This window comes from Euleptes europaea, chromosome 6 (genome assembly GCF_029931775.1).
Source record: "Euleptes europaea isolate rEulEur1 chromosome 6, rEulEur1.hap1, whole genome shotgun sequence".
Taxonomy (NCBI): Eukaryota; Metazoa; Chordata; class Lepidosauria; order Squamata; family Sphaerodactylidae; genus Euleptes; species Euleptes europaea.
In genome coordinates, this window is record NC_079317.1 from 106,197,029 (window position 1) to 106,215,852 (window position 18,824).

An 18,824-nucleotide genomic window follows, 5' to 3' on the forward strand; every position below is an offset into this window, starting at 1 on the left:
TAGGCAGAGGATAAAATTGCTTCCTTGCTGATTGTAAATCATGAGGGATATTTTGTGTCCCACCTAGTTAGTTTTAATTTATTTTTAATCCCAGCTACAGAATTAGGAGCTGGTCAGTTTTTAGTTGACATCTGTGTTGTTAGAACAGAGTATGCAAATTAGAGAAGGAAGGCTGTTTTCTCTGGGAGAGGCAGGAACTGAATAGGAGCAGGTGACAAAAGTCCCCTAAAGCAGTGGGGGGTTTTCAATAACAAAATGGCACATTGAACAAACTGTAGGTTCATGTACAAAGTGAAGAAATAATAGCAGCTAATAAATAATTCCGAATATACCTGTGCAGCTTTAGGTTTTCAAATCGCTGACCCAACTCAGAAAAGCACTGAGAATTCCCAAAAATGCCTTATGAAAAGCTCCCCTGAAAACATCGGTGTACTGCAGCTGTCAAAACAGACACAGACCCCGGCTGTAATGGGTCCCCTACCAGAATGAGGAATGGCTTAAAAGAAGTTTAATATGAAGAACAAATAAAACTGATTTAATTTAGGCCCTGGGTTCAACCACCAGCATTGCCAGTTTAAAGGATCAGTTAGTAGGTGATATGAAATACCTTTACCTATGACACACTAGAGAGCAGATGCCAGTCACATGAGATAACAATGACCTTGAGAGACCAAAAGCTTGATTCAGTTTAAGGCAAATTCATGCGGCTACTTAAACACGTTAAACTGACTTACACAAATCAGACCATTGGTCCCTCAAGGCCAGTATCATCTACTGATACTGGTAGCAGCTCTCCTAGGGTTACCAACCTCCAGGTAATAGCAGAAGATCTCCTGTTATTACAACTGATCTCCAGCCAACAGAGGTAAGTTCACCTTAGAAGCTCCTTGATCTATTGATCTTGAGCAGCATGAATCTAATGTTTGAGGGATATAAGGACTGAAATAAATCTTGCCACTGACAATGTAGTCTTGGGATCCCTGTTGCTTAATAAAAAAGGCATTATGCCAGACACATAGGTATTAGATTTATATGTTAAAGGGGGAGAGATATGTGTTCCTCATAAAAGCGGCATTCCAAGAGGGCATGAGCTAATGAATCAATAGAGTCAAAGAGCAAGGACAGATCCTGTCTGGGTATGGTATATTCAAAATTCTGCCCTGCATAACCATAGAGGGGTTAGCATTCAGTCTAGCTAAACAGAAGGCTCTAGAAAGATGAGTTCTCAAATAATAAATATAAGCAGGCAAACCGCATGGTGGTGGTATTCCGAAAAACTGAAATGAACAAACGCGGCAAGCACGAAAAGTACTGCTGTTATAATCAAGCTCTTTAATGCGCTTTTTAATTTTGGTGAAAGCTTCAGTTTTCCCAAGATCTAATAACATATCCTGCGAAAAGCCCAACAATGACAATTTATCTTCTAAGATTTTTTGCCATGAGGATGTAAAAGGGTCGTGCTTCAGAGAAGCTAGGAGCCCCTCAGTGCTAAAGCGCAGCATAAATTGTAACTTAAAGGCGGCCAACCATGCCCTAGCTTCAAGCAACATTTGGCCAAACTCGGAGCGAAGGGTAACGCCAGCAACACATTGAGGGGCATTTAAGAGTTTTAATAAAAACTGAAGCAATGGACGATCTATAGATTCATTGACAACAGTTATCCAAATGGCAACACCAAAAAGAACAATTGGAATGATTTTTACGTTGAAAACCTGAATAGCCCCTGGGATATATTTGCCGCCTTTGGTATGGAAAAAATTGACAATAGCTCCAGCCCCGGGTTTAATTTTGTTGGACACTGTTTTTTGATGGGCATTCCAATTTAGGTTATGAGAAAAAAGAATGCCAAGATAAACAAACTCCTTGACTTGGTCAACCTCAAAGCTGTCTAATACCGAGCGAAAAGGAGGCATTTTTCTCCTCTTAGAGAAAATCATAATCTTAGATTTGTGATAGTTTATTTTAAGATCTTCCCAAGAGCAGTACTCAGAAAAGGTTTGTAGGGATCTTTTCAAACCAATTCTTGTGCGGGACAGGAGAACTGCATCGTCGGCATAGAGTAGAATCGGGATGGGACGACTTGCAAGCTTTGGGGGATGACAAGACTCCGAGAATTTGGTTGCCATATCATTCAGATATAGATTAAACAAGAGAGGAGCAAGGAGGCAACCTTGTCTAATTCCCTTGGCCAGTTCAAAGGGCTCAGTTAGTTCTCCTTGATCGCCACAGCAAACCTAAGCTGTAAGGTCAGTATGAAATTGTTGAATGAGCCATAGTAACCTCCTATCCGTGTTAGAATTTGATAGTTTCAATCATAGCCTCTCCCTTGGGATGGCATCAAAGGCTCCCTTAAGATCCATAAAACCAGCATAAAAGGTGCCATTTTGGGGGGAGGAATATTTCTCGGCTAAGTGAGAGAGCACTAAACAATGGTCCGTAACAGACCAACCCCTTCTGAAGCCAATCTGTTCCCAGCCAAGGATGTCATTACTCTCAACCCAATCCAACAGCCTCTTTAATAAGAGGGAGGAATACAGTTTGCCTAAGCAAGACAGAAGGCCGATTGGGTGATAACAGCTTGGGTCAGAGCGCTGACACTTTTTGAAGATTGGAACAATTATAGTATGTCTCCAAGATTTTGGAATGGCTCCTGATGCATTAATTTGTGTAAATACAGGAGCAAGAATGTCGGCCCACCATCTACTATTCACTTTAAAGAGTTCGTAGGGGATTAGATCAGGACCTGGGGCTTTCCCTGAGCGTAAGCGGTCAATGAGCGGTTTAATTTCATTAGGAGACACATCTGGCCAGGAATTCAGCAAAATAGGAGGTGCTCAGGTATAAGTCCTTGGTTGTCCAGAGAATCAGAGAAAAGGCTCTTGAAGTAAGCTACCCAGACCGATGACGGGATACACGCGGGGACTCTGGCATAGCCATTACTTAGAGAATTCACAGTCCGCCAGAAGGTTGAATTATCATTGTTGTTTATCAAGCTCTTCCAATTTTTATATAAGGCCTCTTTTCCCCTCCGATTTACCAGATCCTTGTAGTTCTTTTTAATGGTTAGCAGCTCCTTCAATACTGAAATAGTATTGCTCCTTTTGAATTCTCTGTGTTTCCTGGATATTGCTTGTTTGAGGAGTCTGCACACATGGTTAAACCAAGAATTTTGTTTGGGTAAGGCATGTGGGTTTCGTTAGTAAATAAAGGTTTAAATAAATCAATTAATCTAATGAAAACATTTAGGACAGTAGCTGCAGACTCTTGCCCAAGGAGGGCAGCTCTCAACGAAGTGACCTCCAAAAGCTGCATTCTGCAACGCACCGAGGAGTCAAGCTCAGGACTCCAGTAAACACTTGCTAGGGCTTTTTGGGATTGATGCAGTGTTTGATGGTGGGACGATGTCAGATGTTGAACACATGTTAGGTTGGCTGAAAGAGAAATAGGGAGATGGTCACTGCCCATGTAATCACAGGCTTCCATATTACTGATTAACGGTAGGAGATCTAGTGAAACCAGAAAATAATCAATAACACTGGCACCATTTTGACTAAAAAAAGTAAAGTCTCCATTAGGGTCGACCCGCGACCGCCCATTTACTATTATTAGGTTTCTCTGGATAGCAAATTGGGCCAGGCTTAAGCCGTCAGAGTTAATTACCAAGTCCCTAGAAGTTCTCGTGTACCATAGGGAGCTCAGGAAGGATTCATCAAAATTCCCTATAAGATTTTGAAAGAGAGTATTATCATCCGGGCCTATTCGTGCGTTAAAGTCACCAGCCATAAGAATTAGGATAGTTGGATGGTTGTTTTTAATGTCATCAAATAATTCTCCTAGACGGGCCCAGTTTCGTGCAGTGTTACTTGATCTAGCAGGAGGAATATAAACAGAATAAAATCAGCGGGAAAGAAGTCAGGTTTAACTGCTAGCGCCAACTCATCAGCCACAAGGAGGTCAATTGAGCTTATGCTTAAAGAAGTAGATATAAAGCAAGCTAGTCCTGCACGGGGGTGGCCCACAGATCCTTTGGTTGCTTTTTGAGTAAAAGAGGAGAAGCCTGGAAGAAAGATCTCATTTGTGGCCCAGGTTTCCTGTACAAGGATGATATCAAAGGTCAAAAGAAATGACAGTATACCAGAATCATCGCACTATATTTCCCCCCTTTTAATATACAAATCCAATGCCTCTGTGACTGACATAATGCCTTTTTTACTAAGCGATAGGGACCCCAAGGCTACATTGTCAGTGGCAAGATTTGTTTCAGTCCTTATATCCCTCCAACACTAGATATATGCTGCTCAAGATCAATTGATCAAGGAGCTTCTAAGGGATAAAAGGAAAAGGAAAGGAAGTATACCAGAATCAGTAATTTTGGCTGACTATCCAGCAACATTCCAGCTAAGAAATTTGCAGCAAAATGAGAGTCAATCTTTATCAGGAAGAGCTATAGGAGACATCTCCACAAGCAAGTTAGGATTTGCTGAAGGAAGACACACTATTATGGATGGTTCCAGAGGGATTGGGGCATTACCTTGAGGTAAGTCGGGGTCTTGAGTTTGCTTCTTTACTAAGTAAGGAGTTATATCAACCATGTGTTTGGAATTTGGTTGATGCTTAATTTTAGTAGAAAGGGTAGGTACCCTTAATTTAGGTGGAAGTGTATGGGCCTGTGCCGACTTAGGTTGTCTTTAAGGTTCCCTAGCCTCATTATTATACTGTTTTGTTCCTTTGCCGGGAGAATGCGAAAAGAATTAATTAACTTTGCATCCTCCTTTTCAAATATATCATCCACCGGGTTATATGGCTGGAGCGGAGAGCATCTAGAGTCTAGTGGAAAGCTTGATTTACAGTTCATGAAGTCTAGATTAGATTCAGCTGAGATTAGGGTTGCCAGGTTCCCCCTCTCCTCCGGCGGGAAGCTTTGGGGGCAGAGCTTGGGGGTTGCGCGCATGCACTGATGCGCGCGCACTACTTCCAGTTTACAACCAGAAGTGCGGATCTTCTTCACTCATTGGAGAGCCAATTTGGTGGCCCGTGTGGGGAGCGGGACTGGGCCGGCCAGCTGAGCGTTGGGGCGGCTGGGTGCGGTGGCGGGAGCATCCTGGGGCTGGCAGGTAGCAAAGCTGCTGCGGCACCTATCCTTCCCCGCAGCGCCGCATAATGGTACCCAACCTGTACTGGGGCTGGGGCAGGGCTCTCCTGCACCTGCGCCATCCTCTTGCACTTCGTTCGCCCCGCCCAAGGTCCGTGCTGAGGCGTGCACGTTTGCCCGCCGACCCTCAGCTGGTCGGCGGGCAAAGGGGTCAATGGCCGGGGGTTTGCCCGCCACCACCAGGCACCTGGCAACCCTAGCTGAGATGGCATTCTCTGAACTAGCTGGAGACAAATCTATTAGAGGCTTATCAATCTTGTGAGACTCAGCCTGGTTTTGGGGAGCAAAGTTAGCTGAATTTTTAAAGAGGGGCTTAGGAGGGATCTTAGATGAGAGCAAAGGTGCTATTGTTGTTGTGCGAAAAGATTATTTGGGGGAAATGCCAAATGCCATTAATCGGTCCTGGTTTTCAAGACTCAACGCTGGGATCCGGGAGGAGTAGAAAGTAAGGGACAGACGATGTTCTCTTAATAAGCCTGGGAGTCTATCAAAGTTTTTCAGGTCAGTATCCCTTGGATGGCAGTGCAATAAGAATGCTAAGTGCTCTTTAATTTGCCATTTCCCATGCCAGTTTATAACACGCCTTTGATAGGAATGTATGCTTAAATAGTTCCTAAAGCTATCAGGAATAAGAATAGAGTGATTATGATAGTTGGCCCTTTGTGCTCTATACCTTCGAGAGAGTGGGTTCTATTCATAGGTCCAGGGAAATTGTTTTCCTGGTGAAAACGTTTTGGTACAAGGTCAGAAGAGTTTAAGCGTGAGAGTTGTATTGCCAAAATATCCAATTTGTCATAAATCTTCTGGAGGGTTTCGGAGATAAGGAATGACCGAGAGGCTAATAAAGTGTCATACTGGTCAGTGTTTCCTTTCTCCTCCTCTATGCAAGCCTGGGGCTTGTCAACAATTGAGGGTATTTTAGGGGTAAAAGCAAAACTTGGGCTAAATGGTGTACTCTCCTGAACATCAGGGGCAATGGGGTCAGTAGACAGCTCAGTAGGCAAATCTTAAAGCACATTAAACCTATTACTGGTGTTAGTAGGCGTAAAAAATCGTCCATCTTACTTTGCTTGCTAGAAGGGAGGTTTTCAATATCAGAATCAAAGGGGAATCCTCTTTTTTGACCCATTTTAGAGGACATGGGTGCCAATATTATTAATAAAATTAATAATAAAATCTATACTAATAAAAAGAAACAAAATTAAATTAAAATAAAGCATACACACACACACACAAATCTCAAATTTCAAAATTTACAACAATAAAACAATAAAACCAGAGCTCATAAAAGTAGAAATAAATAAATGGATAAATAAGTGGACTGTATTTTAAATGTATATCTGATATGGGTATAAATATAAAATATAGAAATATAGGGATATATAAAACTATTTAAATGGCTAGAAAAAGCTGAAAAAAGCTAAAATAATACCAAAAGAAATTAAGGAGATTTATATAGGGATAAAGATAAAAATAGGAATAGTAAGGGTAATTAGAAATTACTAAAAATAACTAGATATAGCTGGTTTAAAATAAGGGTGAGGCTGTTTAAAAGCAAAAATAGAATCGAATAGAATAGAATAAAATAATCCTTGTCTAAAATAGCACTTCTTTCAATTAGCATGGCTAATTTAGCCATGTAGCAGCCTGCCAAGGCTTAAATATATAAAGTAAGTAAACAAAGAAGATAAGAGCAAAAGTGGGGGAAAGACAGCTAAAACAAAAGGAAGACAAAGTCAATAAAATCCTACTTCCTCAAAATGGTTTAGTAAATATTGGCAGGAATCCCCCTCCCTTCTCCTTTTGTCCCCCTAAGGAGGTATGGGGTAAGGAGTGGGTTTCTACAATAAAGTTCTAGTTTTACCCCTCACTTATTTCTAGGGTTGCCAACTGCCAGGTAGTTAATGAAACCACAGCACCAGCTCTATTAATTAACAATAACCATGAAATGCCACTAATGATTGTGCATCATTAAATAATATTATTGAGATTAAATCAAAACCACAAAAGTATAACAAAATACACGGTTGCTTCACCCTTGACAAGTTCTTGGTCAGAATATAATGCAAAAGAAAAACGGTGATTCAACAGCGTCCATAAAGTCAACTGAAATATGTAACTTCCAAGTGCAAAGTCCAAAGAATCGAAACTGAGAGATACAAAACGTCACTTCCGGATAAGTAGGCGTTTCGCAATTATGATTGCTTCATCAGTTGTAAATGTCCAGATATTCTTACCCCAGTGGGGTTATCAAACTTGTAAGCGGGTACAACGACCTCTGTAACAAATAAACCAAGATCACATATAAACACCAGGTAGTGGCAGGAGATCTCCTGCTAATTCAACTGATCTCCAGCCGATAAGAGATCAGATCACCTGGAGAAAAATGGCCGCTTTGGCAGTTGAACTCTACGGCATTGAAGCCCCTCCCCTCCCCAAACCCCGCCCTCCTCAGGCTCCGCCCCCCAAATCTCCTGCCGGTTGAGAAGAGGGACCTGGCAACCCTACTTATTTCCCACCCCACCCCATAGATTTCATGAGGCAAGAAAGACTTTCAGGAGGACAGACCAAATCCCCAAGAGTGCGGGCAGCCAAGGGCCGAGTCAACGCCAGAGCAAAACAAAGTAAAAGCTTAACAGGGGCAAAGAAACTGAAGCAAATCCACAGAGTCGCAGACGGTTCTCAGCTCAACCTCCACCCCACCGGCTACATAGGCATTGCCCAGCTTCGGCCTTGGCATCAAGCTCAGCATCAAGCTCATCAAGCCTGCAGTTAGGGTTGCCAGGTCCCCCTTCACCACCGGCGGGAGATTTTGGGGGCGGAGCCTGGGGAGGGCGGGGTTTGGGGAGGGGAGGGACTTCAATGCCATAGAGTCCAATGGCCAAAGTGGCCATTTTATCCAGGTGAACTGATCTCTATCAGCTGGGGATCAGTTGTAATAGCAAGAGATCTCCAGCTACTACCTGGAGGTTGAGTAACGCAAATAAACACCTCTGCACAAATACCATAGGTAAGGAAGATAGTGCAGGAATCTCTGGCACAAATAGCTAACAACACTGACAATACTAGTGCACTAGTATTGTCAGTGTTGTTAGCTACTTGTGCCAGAGATTCCTGCACTAGTATTGTCAGTGTTGTTAGCTACTTGTGCCAGAGATTCCTGCACTAACAACACTGACAATACTAGTGCACTAGTATTGTCAGTGTTGTTAGCTACTTGTGCCAGAGATTCCTGCACTAACAACACTGACAATACTAGTGCACTAGTATTGTCAGTGTTGTTAGCTACATGTGCCAGAGATTCCTGCACTAACAACACTGACAATACTAGTGCACTAGTATTGTCAGTGTTGTTAGCTACTTGTGCCAGAGATTCCTGCACTAACAACACTGACAATACTAGTGCACTAGTATTGTCAGTGTTGTTAGCTACTTGTGCCAGAGATTCCTGAACTACCTGGAGATTGGCAACCCTACCTGCAGGGGCGAGGGGGGGGAAAAGATTTATAGGCACCAGCCAGCTGGCTGGGCACTAAAACAATATAATAATAGTCTAAACAAAGGCAAAGGGCTAAAATAAAAGTAGAGTAAACGCTCTGCAGAGCTCAGTCGCAACGCTGCTCTCAGTTCGACCGGAACTATCTGTCCCAGCATACCGCATGACTTTATAAACATCTATCATGTTCCTCCTTAATCATTTTTTTTCTTTTAACTGAAAGACTTCAGCCTCGTTAGGCTTTTCCCACGTGGAAAACTGATAATTTTGGCTGGCTTTTTATAACCTTTTTCAGCTCCACAATATCTTTCTCAAAATGTGATGACCCAAAATGTACACAGTATTCCAAATGTAGCTGCACTATATATCTATTCATGGATATTCGAATACTGGCCATTTTATTTATGTATTTATTTCCCCCAGTGTAGATACTTTACATTTACTTAAGTGAATTTAAGTGTCATATTATTGCCCCCTCCCCTAGTTTGGAGATAGGGTTGCCAGGTCTCTCATCCCCACCGGCGGGAGATTTTGGGGGTGGAGCCTGAGGAGGGCGGGGTTTGGGGAGGGGAGGGACTTCGATGCCATAGAGTCCAATTGCCAAAGCGGCCATTTTCTCCAGGCAAACTGATCTCTATCGGCTGGAGATCAGTTGAATTAGCAGGAGATCTCCTGCTACTACCTGGCAGTTGGCAACCCTATTTGGAGAGCTCAACAATCTGTGTGGGTCTTCAGTATTCTGAGCAATCTGGTGTCATCTGCAGTCTTGGCCTTTTCAGTCCTATTTCCTGACCATTCATAAACAAATGGAATATCCGCAATCCTAATGTCAGTCCATGGGGAATACCCCTATTTAATTCTGTGAGAGCTGTCCATTTAGTTCTACCCTTTTGTTTCCTGTTGTTTAACCAACTATTAATCCATGAGACAAACCTAATCCCATTACTGCTTAGTTTTCTCAGGGTTTTTTGGTGAACAACTCTGTAAAAAAACTTTTTGGAAATTACAGTATACAATGTCTATCCAACCACCATTTTCCACGTTTGTTAACATGACAGTACTGCAGAAGGTCAGTGGGACAGGAAATTTCTTAAAGTGTCTTAGAGTTGGGAGGGCCATTTAGTCCAAGCTCCTGTTCAGTGCAGGAAGCCCACAACTAGAACATCCTTGAGAGATGACTATTTTGCCTCTGTTTAAAGACTTCCAGGGAGGGACTCCACTCCCAGATATTTTATGCTATTGTCAAGCCTCTCTTATCTTTAGGAAGTTCCTCCTGATCTTCAACTGAAACTTACCCTCCTATAAATTAAGACCCTTATATCTATCTTACCTTCTGGATCAGCAAAGAAGTCTTTGCCCTCTTCCATTAAAGCCCTGCAGATATTTGAAGTGCACAATCACATCTCCTCTCAGTTTTCTCTTTTCCAGGCTAAACATACCTAGTTCCTTCAACCTTTCCTCCTAGGACTTGTTTTCCAGACCATCAATCATCTTTATCTGAACCTGTTTCAACTTGACAATTTTAAACTGTGATACTCAGACCTGGACAAAATACACCAGAGATAAGGCCTGACTAGCACAGAACAGTACGGCACTACTACATCTTCTGAGTATAAACTACAGCTGGGATTCCACCTAAAATTTCTGCCCACACAAGGAGGAGTGATGATTTTTGCAACAACAACCCCCTCCCCAACAACCTCCCACAGTAGTCCCAAAAGGCCCCTGAAATGCCTTTTCCCCAGAGGTAAGGGACCATCAGGAATACCATAGCTTGGAGGGTGAATTTTAGGTCTCCCATGGAAGTGGAGGATCAGCAAAAATTGTTCCTCCTTGCCTGTGGAAATTCTAGGCATGATCCAAGCCTATGTTTCAGTTAACGCAACCTAAAATCACATTTGCTATTTATTGCAGCCACATCATACTGCCAAAAGCTATGATTATTCTTCCTCCATGGGTCTTGTTCCTCTATATGCTTTAATTTTTGCTTTAATAGCAGTTTCCACCAAGTTGCCCAGAACAAACACTGGCCTGTAATTTCCACAATCTCTCTAGGTACTTTAGAAAAATGATAATACATTTTCAATTCCCTGATAAAGAGTCTAGTTTAATAGTGCATTCCTGAGGTGGGTGGCTGAAAGTTCTCTGGAGGCAGTGTAGGGTTGCCAACCTCCCGGTAGTAGCTGGAGATCTCCTGCTATTACAACTGATCTCCAGCCAACAGAGATCAGTTCACCTGGAGAAAATGGCTGCTTTGGCAATTGGAGTATATGGCATTGAAGCCCCTCCCCAAACCCCGCCCTCCTCAGGGTCTGTCCCAAAAACCTCCCGCTGGTGGTGAAGATGGACCTGGCAACCCTAAGGCGGCATGACCTCGTCACCAGCGTAACTGGCATCTTATCACGGAATAAGAGGCACTGATGCTGACAGCGGGGGCAGTTTAACAGTGCATTCCTGCGGTGGGTGGCCGAAAGTTCTCTGGAGGCGGCATGACCCCGTCACCAGAGTCAGTGGCCTCTTATCACGGAATAAGAGGCACTGACGCTGGCAGCGGGGCAGTTCCCGCCGCTCCAATGCTGCAGTCTCTCTGGGACCTAAATCCCAGAAGAGATACAGCATGTGGCGACGGCGTGGGGGGTAGGGGCGTTCCCGGGGCGTTCTTGGGTCGGAGCTGATGGTAGTCAGCTTCCAAAGCCCCTCCAGCCTGGGAACACCCCCTCCAGCAACAGCGTTGCTGTGCCAGGTTTTACCTGGTGCCGCACTGCTGTTTGCTATGGAGAAAAAAGGCCCATTTTCCTTTAAAAACTTTAAAAAAGGGTTTTTGGAGACTTGTGGCAGCTGGGCAACCTCTTTGGAGGCACCCTGGTGCCGCCTCGTCCCTGGCCACTGCAAAGCTCAGGAAGGAGCTGCAAGTGACAGGTTGCATGTCAAGTAAATACACACACAATGAAATAAACGTCACTGGGGAAATCACAACGAAACAAGGGCAAAGCCAAGACCCATATGAAATGTGAAAGGCAGAATTAACAAAATGTAAACATCTAATTCTAGAGCAGTGGTTCCCAACCTTTTTTTGACCAGGGACCACTAGGACTTTTTTGTTCGGTGCAGGGACCCCAAGGTTCAAAATAAAAATTCCAAGAATTTGAAAATAAACTTTAATCATAACTGTTAGTTAAACAATAAACTTAGAATAATATTTGAATATCTATTTTTATAATAGAGAACTTTTAATTGAAAATATTAATTTATTATGGGTTTATAACTTTGTTTCGTGGGCCTTAATTTAGTTCTCGCGGACCCCTGGGGGTCCACGGACCCCCGGTTGGGAACCAGTGTTCTAGATAAAACACTACCACAGAACAGATGAAGACAATTGGCACTGTTAGGGAATCAGCATTTTCATGCTTGAGTTCTTTAAGAATCTTCACATCTACAGACTCCAAACTGCTGACCGGTTAGTTTTTTACTGGTCAATCGGCCCTAGAATTTCATCTCTTGTCACCTCTGTTTGACTCAGTTCTTCAGACACCTTTCACAAAATTAGCAGTTCCAGTGTGGGTAATGACTCTGCATCTTCCACAGTGAAGACCGACAAAAAGCGTCCATTCAGTTTCTCTGCGGCCTTCCTTCAGCAATCCTTTGACTCCTTTGTCACCTCACAGCCCAGCTGCCTCCATGGTTGGTTTCCTGTTTCTGATGTACTTAATTTTTTTACGTGTTTGTCTCAATGTTTTTAGCAGTCTGCTAAATGGCATTTGTTTTGCCGGAGCCTGTGCTCCTCCATGTTCTTCTTATTTGGGTTAAGACTTCTACTTTTTAAATGCACTCCATACTACCATCTCATTCTCCTGCATGTGTGAACCAAACTTGATTTGTGGTACATAGCTGAGCTTCAATTTATTTAAATAATCTCCAAGCTTCTTCAAGACCCTCTTCACTCTTCCTTTCAACTTCTTTTAGATTAATCTTCTAATTTTTTTTACAAGTTTCCGCTTCTGAAATTGTGTCATATTGGATTTTTTAAAAGTAAACTGTTGTTTCCTATCGTATTCTGGGCATAACACTTAACCTCTCATATACCTCCAGCATCACAGTTATAAACATTGGTGGATGCAGGTATATCTGTCTATCTCCATAGGCGCATGCACATATTTCCTGACACTGTACTGTCCATCCCATATGCTGAGGCAGCAAGCTTTGAGATTTGGATATTTTGCTCAGGCAGGTTGGTCAGACTCTAGAGATTCTCATCTGCCCTTGAACTTAATACCAACAAACCTGGTGGGATAAATAAAACTTAGGGATTCTGCAGGCAACGGGAAGCCTATCTTATATGAACACACAAAGCCACCTTATAACAAGTCAAAACTTTGGTCCTTCTAGAACAGCACTGTGTGGGAGCAAGGTCTCTAAGGTCTCAGTGTCAAATTATGTGGGATGCTGAAAGGTTTGTGAATATGGATTTCTCCACCATTTTAAAAGCCACTCTGCAGGAGCCCAATTTGAATCAAGGGTATAGTATAGGGAGAAGAGATTTGACCACCCCCTGCTGACACACATTGTTATTATGTCCTGGAAGGGGAGAGGGAGTGAAACAGGCAAAGAGAGGTTACTTGTATTTTTGTCCTCTACCAGGGCTAGTAACTGCTGTGGGGCAGTGCAACTACAAGGGGGAAGGATAAAATCCCCTCTCTGTGAACCATGGCCCCAATCTGAATCAAAGCCACCTGCTATTTCCCTTTTAAAAGGGGGAGTTGGACAGTTCATACATTGCAAATTGCCCTGTGTGGACTGTAAGTAGAGTTCTTTTCCAGTCCAGCTACTTGAGAACTTTTAACTGCAAATTCTGAGGACCGAACCTGGGAAGTTCTACATCCAAAGCATATATGCTGCCACTGAAGTGTGGCCACCCCTGTGAGTCAAAACCCGACCCTGAAATTTATTTCCAGCGCCAGGGTTCATAATACCTCTCAATGTGTGCTAAACGCTTGCTACCTTACTACAAAGGGTCACACTAGACATGACAGGGGAACTATCATTTTTAATCCTACCTGTCTACCCATGGGTTCAATCATTAGAAATACAAAAAAAGTTTTTTTCAATACGTATAGATTTTGTATGTACGTATGTACTGTGACAGGGCTTATGAAAACTACACTAGAAGATGAATCACTGGCCTATTTTAGAGTAGAGTATGGATAACTGACTGGACAAATTTCAACTGCTGCTATCTCAAAGGGTTAATGTATCATACATTGTCTTACCAAGGATACCTCAAAACCTTAGTTTAGGCCTTGCCTCATCAAATGGTTGCAAATCAAGTGCAGGGATTGGAGAAAGGACATCATCACCTCTGTACCCTCTCTTCAGGCAACATGCTGGGCCTGGGACTGAGAGAGCTCAGAAGGAGATGTCTAGAAGAAGTAAGAGCCAAGGTGCAGGCGGCTCCCCTGGATTGTGGCCCAGAGTGGAGCAGGGGAGGGGGCAGCTACCTAACCAGAAACAGCAGAGACGAGGCAATGAGTTAGGGAAGGGTCCAGTATTGTACCAAATATGGCAGATGTATTAGCCATTTGAAGAGTTTGTATAATGCCATAGGCTTATGAACTTCAGCCATCCCCTGCCTTCTTTTTACTAGAAGCTGGGAGCAAAGTGCCATGGGTTTTCAGACAGAATTACATTTTTATCAGTCCCTTAATATACAGAAATTGTTCAGGTGAGGCATCTTCAATAAACAGCTTCACCTGCTGAATGTCTGCTTCTCATGCAGCTGTTAAAAATCAGTGGGAGTGATTGACCGGACAGTAATCTGTTACAGCCCTGAGTTATGAATGCTTCCTCTTAAGCCTAAAGCAACTGGCTGCTGTTAATGGGTCAGGTCAGGTGGACCACCGGCCCAATGAGTAAAGCATTTCTTTTGACCTTTTATAGTCATGCAGACATCTTTCTCACGAGCCAGCCTTTTACTGTTCATTTGTGCTGTTTGCCCTGTTTTATATTCAGGCAGTGGGAACTTTGGGGCCCCATATTGTCTTTTTGTTCTATATTTATACACTGCCGAGAGTCATACTGATATGGCTCATATCTGAAGCTTGTTGGTCCTATTGCTATAAACAAGGGAAAGCAAGAGGAAGAAGAGGAGGCAAATTTGATTAGAGACAAACGTCATTCCCAAATGATAGGCTGTTGGCGCCAAAGGAAGACCAGGAGACAGGGACTGAATGCTGTGTCTGGTGTGGGCAGGAGATGAGGACTCCAAATCCTCAACTGTGACTGCCTACGGTGCATGCCCAAAGGCCAGATCCCTATTAAGGTAGTTACCATGGGGCAAAATGTAGCACCAAGAAATGGATATGTGAGACAGAACTGGAGGCATGGCTTGTACATAAAAGCACACACAAACTTGAGACCTTCTACACCAGGGGTGCTGTGGCATCTTTCGTTAACTTCTATGAGCAGTATTATTTCTCACACCCACCTGCAAATGCCAGTTTCTAATCCCAGATGTGTGGGATCTACTCAGTGGTGAGGGGAAAGTACTCTAGGTGTGCTCAGAAACACCCTCTTCAGTATTACTTTACCTGTTCTGGAGCTGCCACTGAAAACAGAGTTCAGGGCTGAATGTGAGGGGAAATGGAACCCTTATGAGCCCCAATAGGGTGCTGATTCTGTGTCCAGGGATTTGTACAAGGTGGGATTGATGGTATCTGACAAACTCAAGAGCTGCATATTTCATGTTTGAGACACTAGTGGCATTTCTTGTGGGCATGCCAAGTATACGGGAACATATGGTGTTGGGGGGTGGGGAATGCACACTCACACACATTTACACACAGTGGCCTGTCCTGAAGTGGTCATTTTGTTCTCTCTCATGCTTACCAAATGACTCACAAAGCATGCAGATATCCTGCAGTCTCCTCCGCTGCCCTGACAGATGCCTGGGGGTGCCCTTTCTTGCAGGAAAGATTTAACACTCTGCTGACTAAAAGCTCTAAAAACTCCTACGCCACACGAAAGAAGAGCAGGAAAGCCCATCGAAAGAGGTCCTGCAATAAGATGCATGGCTCTGCTCCCTTGGGAGTGCCTCTGCATCTCACCTTCCAATGTCAGCAATGTGCAGATGCTGGACTAGCCTAGGATGAAAGCGGGAGTGGGGGTGGGGAAGGAGCTTATACTGTACCTCGCAGCTGCTGAGAGGGACAGCTGCTTGCCTCCAGCCAGGGGTCCACGGGGTGCCCGCTGCTGCCACTTGCCTCTTGCCCTCTTTCCTGCAGCTGGCGATCACTCAACATGTGTCCATTTCTCTGCTAGCGGCTCAGGTAAGGCGACTGTATCAGACACCTCCTCCTCCTCCTCTTCAGTGCAGCAGCTTCCTGCTCCTCCTGCAGGCAGCCATCCAGTGCTACTGGCTCTGCTCAGAGGCAAGCTGCACATTGGCTGGCCTCGCTCCCTTATTTAAAATTCTGTGTGGCGATCAGTGAGGCTGTGAGTCACTTACTGCCTTTTGCTGGAACAAGCAGCAACTGAGCAGGTGGCTATTCTGGGACTTAGGCTGTGAGGAAGCAAGTAGCCTCTCTTAGTACAGCTTTCCTAGCATCTCCGCACCCACCGCAAGGGAATTTACCCTGCCAGCACCTCCTTGCAACCAGGCAATGAACTGGTGCAGGCACAAGCACATTTACACCTGCACACAGCTGTCCATTGTCTCATCACACACTACCTTGTGCTGTATTCTTGTACAAACTGAGTAGTGGTTTTATTGCAGCAAGCATTATTCCTGAAGAAAGACTGCAAAGAAGAATCAGAGGTGTTTTGGGTTATCAGTATAGGAACCAGTCTTAACAGTTGTACATTATAGTTTGGATTTTGTTTCTTGTTTAAAATCTATGTTTGCTTACAGTGTGCCATGAACAAAGTACTCATTAAAAAATCTTTGTGCCCTAATGGACATAGATAACAGTCCTGTTCTCACCTCCCAAATTAGATTTGTTTATATGACCTTCAGACATTTGTCTCAAAAGTGTTTTAATATGAATGACAGGAGCATCTGTTGTTGTCCTATAATAACTCATCAAGGAAAGCTTGGGCAGGGAAACTGAGAACATGTCTTCTAGAGAGAAGGGAACAGAGGAAACTGAGGAATAGATCCATACTCCAGATGTAATATGGTATGGGGACCAAGATCAAGTTTTTCCTCATGTCTAATTTGTTTAATATCACTTAATATCTTGGCCATCTTCTGATCACTAGGGGTGGAGGGGGGAGGTAGTTGTGAATTTCCTGCATTGTGCAGGGGGTTGGACTTGATGGCCCTGGTGGTTCCTTCCAACTCTATGATTCTATTCCTTTCTCTTCTTGCCCTTTTCTTATAGCTTGTATCACAACTAATTTGTCTCACCATCTTAATATGTTCTATTCCTCTTACATTGGGAATTCTAGCCCCTGCTTTTCTCTGCCTGTTGTGTATCATAATCCAGATGGTATAGGTTAGTGGGTGCATTTATTGGGTTCAATTCCCAAACTACTTAGGATACAGCACTTGTCTACTCAGAAGTAAGTCCCATGTTATTCAATGGGGCTTGCTCCCAGGAAAGGGTCTTTAGGATTGCAGCTATAAACTCCATTAACTCCCATGTAATTGAGTATTTTTAACATGTTTATGGATGATTGCAGTTTCCCTGGCTGCTGATTTACAGTTGCCCCATACTATACAGTGAATGACTCATCATCGTCATCACCTTTATTAGGCATTTAACACACCATAATTATAAAACAGGGCTACAGAAACCAAACAGTCTATAAAACATTAAAATAACATTAGCAATGGCTACCTGTTGAGTAATAAAAGTATTTCTATCTGATAAAAGAAACAACACCAACTGCTGGTCTGAGCAGTAGACAGCAGAGGTCTAATAAAAACCATTCCTCAGTCTCAGATAACATTCATAGTGCAATAACATGTGGATTACGTGTTCAGTTACCCCAACCTCACATGGACAACACCTATCACTAAAGGGAATTCTTTTATATCTACCATATGGAATGGCTGATGGGAGAATGTTAATCTTGGCAAGCATAAATGCTCAGCATACATCAGGTGGTTCCAAGTGAAGTAGGCAAGCAGCTACAGTGCCATAATCCGGGACAACGCCATGAAACATGGGAGAACAGCGTCTGTTCACTAGAGAAAATAAAGTTTGCCTTTTGATATCTAAGAAAGGTACTCAACTTCTGGTGAAGTTGGTGCACGGTCGTTTATAAAAAAGATTGAAAAGATAGGGGGCCAGTACAAACCCTGTTTCACACCTCAATTAGTATCAGTCTCTATATAAGCAATCTCTCAAGGGATACAGCACAAGGTAGTGAGAAGGTGTAGAGCTAACAAAGTTCAGAGAATCTCATTAGCAAGATGCTGTAGGATTCTGGGGACAGCTCCTTGGCATAGCAAGTCAATACCCATTGCGCTCTCAGCAGAGAAAAGAAACTCCAAAAAGGAACTGAGAGCACAGCTATCATACTGAAGGTCACAGCAACATAGTCCACACCCATAAATCAAGGAATGATATGGTCATGACACCCCCTTATCCACTATACATGGAAGATCCCATGGTGATGCCAGCATGGCTTCCTTGCAGGTGGGGTTACACTGGCATGAAATGGCACTATTGTGGTGATATCCTCCCTCCCAATTTATTTCCAAAGCAGATATCCGTTTTCGGACTGTGCATATGTACCCTGTACAAAACATCACCAAAGTTGTGTGTGCGCGTACTTGCATTCTCCATGTACACAAATAAGGCCATGAAGGTATAGCCAAAACACTATAATCTGAGATACAGGTGTCCTAGCTGGGAGTTATACAGTGTTTAGGACAGCTGCAGATTTATTTGGTATCCTAAAGCTGCACCATAGCTATGTAGGCTTGGTGGGAGGAAGGCAGGAGGGGGGATTTGTTTTTCACTCCTTTTGAGTCTACTGGGACTGTTTAGATTTATGCCAATATTTCTGCTGCCTTAGCATTACACTGGCACTGCCTGCTGTGGCAGGTCAAGGACTGAAAGGACTTTAAGATGCTGTCTAAACCCCTGCTCATCCTGTGGCACCACCCATTTTGTCCCCTATGCCTGCGTGGTATGTCAGTGTGGGGCTTAGTTGTCATTTGAAGCAGTTCAC

At 43.5% G+C, this 18,824-nt stretch overlaps 1 protein-coding gene across 1 annotated transcript in view; it reads right to left on the reverse strand.

Moving 5' to 3' along the window:
- SLC4A3 (solute carrier family 4 member 3) overlaps positions 1–16,106 on the reverse strand; it is a 57,715-nt gene extending 41,609 nt beyond the window's left edge. The window contains exon 1 of the mRNA XM_056850770.1: positions 15,832–16,106. The gene's annotated coding sequence lies outside the window, so the exon portion shown is untranslated. The remainder of the gene's footprint in view (positions 1–15,831) is intronic.
- Positions 16,107–18,824: the final 2,718 nt, after the last annotated feature.